We start from the raw sequence: 8,990 nt of genomic DNA on the forward strand, positions 1-8,990 counted from the left end.
TCATTAATATTTTAAATACGTGAAAATTTTGAAAAATGGACGAACCTTTTCAGATACAGGAACTTATTTTAATGTGTTAATATTTGTTCATATTCATAAACATTTTTTGAGTTTACGAAAATAATTCGAGTTCGTGAACCTTTTGTTAATACTCTAACATTCATGTACATTTTTGAAATCATAAATATTATTTCAACTGAATACTTTTCGAATTCAAAGACATTTTTTTTCAAATTTTTGATTATTTTTAAGTTTGTGAACATTTCCTTCAAATTTTCTGGCATTTTGTTAATTCACTAACATTTTTCCATGTTCACAAACATTTCTCGGAATCAGGAGAAAAATTTTCAATTTGCTAAATTTTCATATTCTCCAATGCATTTTAATTCATGTATATTTTATAATTCATGAACAGTTTTTCAAATTCGTGAACATTTTTCAATTCACAAACATTTTTTAATAATTCATGTACATTATTTTGAAACAAATTGTATCATACATTTGACTTTTATTGTAGAGGTTACTAATGTGCATGACATACATCATATTACAAATGAATGACTTGTTAACTTTAGCAGATTACGAATGCATGACTTGTTAACTTTAGCAGATTACAAATGACTTGTTAGTTTTAGTAGATTACATATGAAATAGCACAAGATTAATTTGTTAACTTGTTAACCTTAGCATATTACAAATGACTTATATGCATGACTTGTTAATTTGATAAATAGCAGATTATGAAATTTGATTGAGCTTGACTTGTTGCAGGGTTGATTGAAGAATTTGGTGACAAGGTGAAGGGAAAGCGCAAGGTCAATGCTGGTGGTGTTGCTTCTTCGATGGCAAGTCAAAGAAGTGTCCAAGTCGACCAACAAAGTGACATCCACATCTACTCATGGCTGAACTAAAATCATGTGGAATGTATGTTGTTTTAGTTATCATCTTGTGCTTGTGATTTGCGACTTGAGACTTGAGAATTGAGAATTGAGAACTGAGAGTGAGAGTTTTGGACCTTAATTTTTTTTGTTTATTACTGAACTGAAATAATGTATTGAACTTGATTTTTTTTATGGCAAGTGCTATGTTGTCAAGTACTAAGCAGTGATGGTGTTTGCTGCTTGTCGATTCCATTGGCTGATGCTACTTGATCTTCTTACTTTCTGCTCTCAAATATAAATGAGTATGCATGCAATAGTAGGGACACTCTGTTTGTCTATGTATTCACACATGTACTAAGTTTCCGATTAATACAATTCTAGCATGAATAATAAACATTTATCATGATATAAGGAAATATAAAGAACAACTTTATTATTGCCTCTAGGGCATATTTCCTTCATTGTTATTACACACACACCTTCGTACACACATATACCTCTGTACTCTATGTAGGTTGCATACAACTATTGCTGGAAGTAACAAAATCTGAGTTGTAGCAATTAGTTTGGTCTGTTTAGTCGAGACCAAAGACCAAATAGTAAAGAACCGAGAAGACCGAAATTAGTTTGGCCTTCAGTTATGGAAGACTGAATTTTTGAAAGGCTGAAAAGACCGGACCAAGCAAACCGAAAAGACTAAACGCTTGGGCTGAGTAGCAACGGACATGGTAGCATGCCTTTTTTTCCTCATTTGTTCATGACCTGATTGCTACCGAGCGTTCGTTTGATATTTTGTTGGGTCAGCTTAATTATTTGCGTTAGTGAGTGACCCGGCAGCCATCACTCAGGCTATATAAAAATAGTCTTGAAAATGGAAAACATTTCGGATAACGCTGCAGGAGGAAATGTAAGCAAGACCAGTAAGGGAGGGCTGGCCCGAATTAAATAGCGATGCGGTCGTACCTCTCACTAACCACAGTATCGCCACCCAAACGAGGGGAGCTCCTATTTGACATGTGATGCGCTGGCAAAAGAGCAGCCGCCAGGTTTAATGATTTTGTGGGATCCCTGGATGTAGCGGCTGGCGAACCGCTTCTTCTTCCACAAAGATTCAAACAAAACCGAGCTTGGACAGAACTGAAGAAGATTTGGACTAGCGCGCAATCCCTCCCTAACCGCGCACCAAATTGGGCCGGCCCATGATCAGGGCTTGACGACCCCCAATTTTTTATTTTGTTTTTATGCTTTGTTCCATTTTCATTTTTTTCTTCCTTCAAATAATTTGGAATTTGAAAACGTTCAATATTTTAGTAAATGTGAACTTTCAAAAAAAATCAGAAATCATAAAAATGTTCATGCTTTCAAAAGTATTCATGATTTTGAAAAACAATTGTTTTGTGAATTCCAAAAATGCTCCTGTATTTAAAAAATGTCCAATGATTTAGAAAATGTCAATGATTTCCAAAAACATTTTTATGTCTTCAATAAATGTTAACAATTTTAAAGAATTGTTGAAAGTTATGAAATATTCAAAAATGTTAGTGAATTTTACTGAAAATTCTACCAATTTTTTATCAAATCTCCCTAAATTTTTAAGCAATGTTCCTAGATAAAAGAATTTTTTTTCTAAACTCAAAAGTTGTTTACGAATTTTCAAAAATGTTGGCCTCTGCAAAAAAGTCTTTCACGAGATCCAAAAATGTGGGAAATTTTAAAAAATACTTGCGAATTTTAAAAATATTCACGAATTTGTAAAAATGTTCGCAATTCAGAAAATATGATGAACATTATTTGATTTAAATGAACAAATTTTGAATTCGAAAAATGTTAGCCCATATTTCAAAAAATGTTCATTGATTTGAGAAAATGTTCACAATTTGAAAAATATAATGAAAATTTCTTAAGTTCGACAATTTTGAATTCCAAAACTGTTCACCATAGTTTTAAAAATGTTCAACTATTTGCGAAAATGTTACCCGATTTCGGAAAATGTTCGTGAAATTTTGAAATAAAAAAAGGAGAAATGACAAATGAAAGTATAAAGGAAAAAATAAAAAAATGTAAATAAAAAAAATAAAAAACCACAAGAAAAAACAGTAAAACAAAAAAGAAAAACTATCGAGGATGGTTGTAGAAAAGGAAAAAAAATCGAAATGGGGCCATGGGTACGTGCTAGGTCCTCATCGGCGACCTGCGGGCCAAATAAGAGACCGTGGGCTCCTATACTATGCAAACGATACGGTGTGGGTTTGTTCTGATCTCCTCCAGCTTCTAGCTCTTCAAATTTCTGAACATAAGCTATGCCGAACGTTTGACCTCCTAGAAGTTGTTACCCTCTCCCTCGACCTACCTTTCAACCGCCGTCGGCTCCGCCGCCACGGCCAGCGGTCATGTCCACCGCCAAATCCAGCGTATATAGGGCCATCCCCGCCAGTTACCATGCAGAAGACCACCCCGAAGGTTCATCCCCGCCGATACCCGACACAACACCCCACTGGCTGCATACACAACCCCGACGCCGGTGCTGACCTCCACGGATCCCACCTCAACTTATGAGCCCCCTTCTCCGATGCCGTCAACCCTAGGTGAGCTTCCTTTCCTTCTTCCCCAAGGTCCTCCGAGCTGGGCTAATTCCAGCCGACTCAAACTCTAGGCGAGTAGGCCAGCAGCCTCCCAGCGGGCCAAATCGCTGGGAGAAGCTACAACGTGCAGAACGCTTTGGCGATCGCAACATAGAGTTTTGGAAGTTCAGAGAGGATCAGAAGAGGCCCTGAATCGTGCACAACAATACGACTTGGGCCGTCCATTGGCACTGGAATATTAATAATAACGACAGTAACGCATATAACTTTTCATGTGTTGGAAATTGTTTCTACAGGAACTTCACTAGATCTAGATTGATGTATAAATACTGTAGAAGATTAATGGGTCTTACGTAAGATCACAGTTGCTCCATAAGTGACAAAAGGTTGCCGTTATCTGTTAGTTTGACTATGAAAAGTGCAGATTTGTTTGTCACTAAAATCATGTACCCACAAACTCATGTTGATTGTTCATGTAAGTGTGTCATCGATAAAATGCATATATATGCTTTTGGTGTTGAAATCATGCAGCACATATTTGGCACAAACTGGCAGAGCAAATTTCATCAACATATGTGACGAACTAGCGTGCACAGATTATCTAGTCTAGTTTAGAAAATAATTGTGCCTTATTTGTACTGAGACCAAATTCAGAAAAGCCATTAATCCAAGTAGCAGTGCCATTCCAGGGTCACTACTGTATGCTCATGCGGCTACTGCTACTGCTACTTTGGTGACGGCTACTACTACTTTATGTATGTACATACAGTAAGGACAGACCCCTTGGCCTTGGCGGCTACTGCGGTGGGGCTGTCCCCGACCAGATCCGGCAGTAGTCGCTCATGCGGCTCTCGGTCCGGTGGGACTCCGCGCTATGACGGATGCAGGTTGAGTGGCCCGGGCTCCCTCTGACGTTGTGCTCCGTGTGGCTATTACGCCTAGATTCGGACGCGCCGCTGCTTGCTCGGCCTCGCCGACGACCTCAGCACGAATCGTGGTGGCCACCAAAAGGTCTGCGTGAGGGTTTCCTCCACCAAATCCGGTGGTTGACTTTAATGGTGATATACACATTTTATGACAATGACTTGACGCAATTGGATGGTTGTGCAGCGGCGGCGGCACATCACACATAGCTGCTGGGATGATGTATAAGTAGTGGCGACAACACATGTGTGACACTGAAGGTGGTGTTATCGAGCACCAGGTCTCGAGCTGTCGGGTGAAAGCCTAGCTAGGTTACCGGAGATGGTTATGCCTAGCAATGTTGATGTTTCTACTTCGTTACCTTTTTGAAGGTGTTGTTCGAATATGCTCAGATTTATTCTTCAGGGATGAAAACCTAGATTCTGATCTTGAACGACTGGATCCGATGATGGCGACGATTGAGTGTCACTTTTTTTCTTGAAGGCATTGCTGTTGAAGAACCTCGTCGTTCATATGGTCAGGGCCGTCCAAGAGCCTATGCGAGCTGTGCGCTCGCACAGGCCCCCAAAATCCTAGGGCCCCCAACTAGGGTCCATATACATTATATGTATAGTCTGGAAAAAAATTTAGTTTTAGGCCTTCTTGGCCTGGTCCGGTGAAGTCTTGAGCGATACGCTTTCCCATCGCGTGGATGAGGTGGATTGATCGATCGTAGACGAAACGACAGCCCCGGCGCAATACGTTCCGTAACTTCCGCTTCCTATTCCCTGTCTGATCACTTGGCTTCCATCGTTTCCGACTGAATCGGCGGCTTGGCGACGATCACATTGCAGCCTTGCAGATTCAGTAAGGCGACGGGCAAGAAACGGAACTGCATGCGACTTTCGAGCGCTCGACGCAACCGTGCCGGCGGCCGGCCGGCCGACACTGCCGCGGTGCCGCTCAACACGAAAAGAAGACCAACCGGTGTGGTGCCCTCCTTGCTCCCTACGCTCTCCCCTTTTCTCTAATTTTGATACAAATTACAAAGTTGTGTTAATATATTTGGGAACGATTGTTTGTGTAGTCGTTCAAGTTCAGAAGTAGTCACATATTCAAGAATTTGAGTAGTTGCTCGTACTATCGTCTAAGTCCAAAATCAAGGTTCTATCTGATCATAAGTTTTTCAAACACAAAGGTTCTTTGTAGCTCGTCCTACGCAGTGCCCCTTATCTGTGCCGTTGGTCGCCGCATCGAGATGTGTGCTAGCACAATATTATCACAGCAGCCACAAAGTGATTAGTCTGAAAAATAAAGGCTATATGAACAGTGAATTGATTCCCTAGTAGGTATTGAGTGCCACACCCATGGCTGTCCCCGTCCCGTCACCACTAGGCTGCGAGCACTGTACCAGTCTCGGGGTCCACCCACATTCCAGCCGCTACTATGTTCCACCCGCCTCGCTTAATTATTATATCACATTCATTCGAGGATACACCATGCATTGTGCTACTGACCAAGAGATTCACCGCCCTACCCAGCCAATGGTGATTAAGCTGGAGCAAACGAGATGGGGTTTCCCATGCGCTGACCATCTGGAGGGTAGTGTCGCATGCATGGATGCAAATATTAGAGAGCAAACTCTACTGAAAGGAGATAAAAAATGAGAGAGGGAGAGAGTTGCATGTAAAGTTGAGAGAGGAGAGAGAGATGCGCTGCAGAAAAAAGTTACTCTATGCGGCATGCAAAGATAAACAAACCTGACTCACTCTGGTTGGCACACTGCTCACGCATGAAGGCTCTACAGTTGTCTCACGGGAGTTGAACAGATGGAACGTCACATCAATACAGTTCCCTACTAGGCCTAGATGCAGAAGATTAAAGATTTGAGCGCTGGTGCCAGCTGCTAATTTTCCATCCATGCACACATCCACATGGAACCGAGCCCAGAATAGACGGCTGCGATAAGGATACCATATAGGTCGAGCTACAAAAAACCGCACTCTCAAACTTTTTCAAACTACCTATACATGTCACAAGCCTATATTTAATGTGAGCTCATCAGTTCAAATAAAATTGAAAGAGTATGTATTTCATTGAAACAGAAACAATCATGCATTCTAGTTCTGGAAGAAAGTATAATTCTGGTGCCTTCAAGCGTAAGAAGAAACATAAATTAGAAAAAGATGCTCAAATCCAAAGGGGTGCTCTTGATAAATATGTTGTAAAAGTACCCCAAACTAATTCTGAAAATTATACTTCAGATGGTAATATTGATGATGGTCACGATGATAATGCGGTAGAGGTTGAGGTCGTCACTGCAGAAATTCATGAAGGTGATCATGGTCATGGTGATGATGCACAAGAGGTTGAGGTTGCCGCTATAAAAATTGATGAAGGTAATGATTTCTATAACTGACTTTTCAAAAGCATTGGAAGCTGCAAAATAAATTGCACTTGAGATGGATATTCATCCAGAGTTCCGCACCAAGCGGAAAATCAAAAGAAGAAGACAATTCAATGAGGGCGCAGATGATGCATCTATTGTTTCACAATCTGCTGAGGAGTCATTAAGGGTCAATTATTTTCTGCAAGTGGTCGATCAAGCTATAGTTTCACTTACCAGGAGGTTTGAGCAATAACAGGGGTGTGAAAAAACTTTTGGTTTCTTATTTACTTCAGATAGGCTGCGATCTTTGGATGATAAGAGTTTGCTGGCTGCTTGTGTTAGTCTTGAGGATGCACTTAAGAGTGGAGAACACAAAGACATTGATGGAGCTGAATTGTTTTACGAGTTAATTTTCATCTAGGATTTAGTTAAGAAATCTATGGGCCTTGTTGACATTCTTGAGATTCTGATGAAGCGCCCTTTCTATCCTAATGCTATTATTGCGTACAGGATTTTGTTAACCATTCATGTAACTGTTGCAACTGCGGAAAGGAGCTTCTCTAAACTCAAGTTGTTGAAATCCTATTTACGTTCAACTATGACACAAGAAAGACTCCATGGTTTGGCGACAATAGCACTTGAAAATGATGTCTTGAAGAAGATTAATTATGAAAATGTAATTGAAGATTCCATTTCAAGGAACACATGATGGATGACAGTTTTCAATAGAGCATGAGTTCACTTTATTGGTTTTAGTATTTCACATTGATACTTCAGAATATTCTAAGCATTGTATGAAATAACATAAATTTTAATTATATAATGAGGTGACTATGCTTGCGTAATTGTATATTTTTTAAAATTTAGGACCCCATTTTTCTTTTCGCACCGGGTCCCCGAATGTGGTGTCATGAGATGTTGGTGCAGATATGGCCATTGTTGTAGTTTGCCGATGGTGGATGCGATCGCTTTGGTTTTTTATTTTTCTCGCATGCACATAGCTTTGCTCTTAGGCGACTTTGCTATTTGATGGCGTTTTTTTAGTGTGCGTGTCTTGGTGATGTCTGTGTGCATTCTAATTATGCAGAGATCGGATATACTCATTGTGTTTATATTCTCCTGATGCTCTGTTTTGAGTCAATAAAATTTACCCTTTGTCAATAAAAACATACAGTCATAATAATATTGCATATGATGTATGTCTCTTTTTTTTTGCCCCATCGTCTTTGCTAGTATGTAGGTCAGTCCTACACTAAGTTAATCCTAGCATGCAAGATAATTTCTCCCGTTGTGCCGTGCCACTTGAATTCATTGGTATTCCCATCAGCTGAGGTGATGTGTTGCTTTGCTTCTGCCCTGCGTAGCTAGTAGCTTTGCTATACTCTGCCCTTCCTCCTACACTGTAGTGCAGCATAGTTTAATTAGATATGTATTTACACTTGGAAAGTAAGTAGCATGAACTCGTGCTCGTCAATGCAGATCTTGGGCTATGTGGGACGACCACCCTAGGAGATTCTTAATGCTTCGGCGGCCAATAAATTCGGTAATAAGTAGCTAGCACGAACTACGGGACATTCGGATCACACAGTGGCCCACACTAGTGCAGAACCAAATTTTAGCGCCGGTTCGTAAGGGCCTTTAGTGCCGTTTCTGCAATCGGCACTAAAGAGTGAAGACTAAAGCCTTCCCCTTTACTACCGGTTCGGCACGAACCGGCGCTAAAGTGCCACCACGTGGCACGAGCCAGGCCCGGGTGCTAGTAGACCATTAGTACCGGTTGGTAGCACCAACCGGTACTAAATGTTGGGGGGGGGGGGAAGGGGGGGTTTGGTTTTAATTTATTTTTCCATTAATTTTTTATTTATTTATTTTTGTTTGCTGGTATTTTACGATACTACATATTGTACACGTTATGTATATATATATAAATAGATTTTCTCGTAGAACCAATCATATATATATATAATCGAATGTCTCACAACCACCATTAATTATTCACACATACACATGTATATATATATATATATATATATATATATATATATATATATATATATATATAATTTCTCCTCCATGTTGCCTTGGTGCCTTCGGAGCACGATGACAAGTGGTTCATGGAGACGGTAGCGGGTAATAGTATTTTCCTTTGGGATCTATGACCTGCTCGAGCAAAAATCTCGTTATTTCCTCTTGAAGTGCTCGTATGCGCTCTGTTGGTAGGAGCTGGTCCCGCAT

The sequence above is a fragment of the Triticum aestivum genome, chromosome 2A (genome assembly GCF_018294505.1).
Source record: "Triticum aestivum cultivar Chinese Spring chromosome 2A, IWGSC CS RefSeq v2.1, whole genome shotgun sequence".
In the NCBI taxonomy this organism is placed as follows: Eukaryota; Viridiplantae; Streptophyta; class Magnoliopsida; order Poales; family Poaceae; genus Triticum; species Triticum aestivum.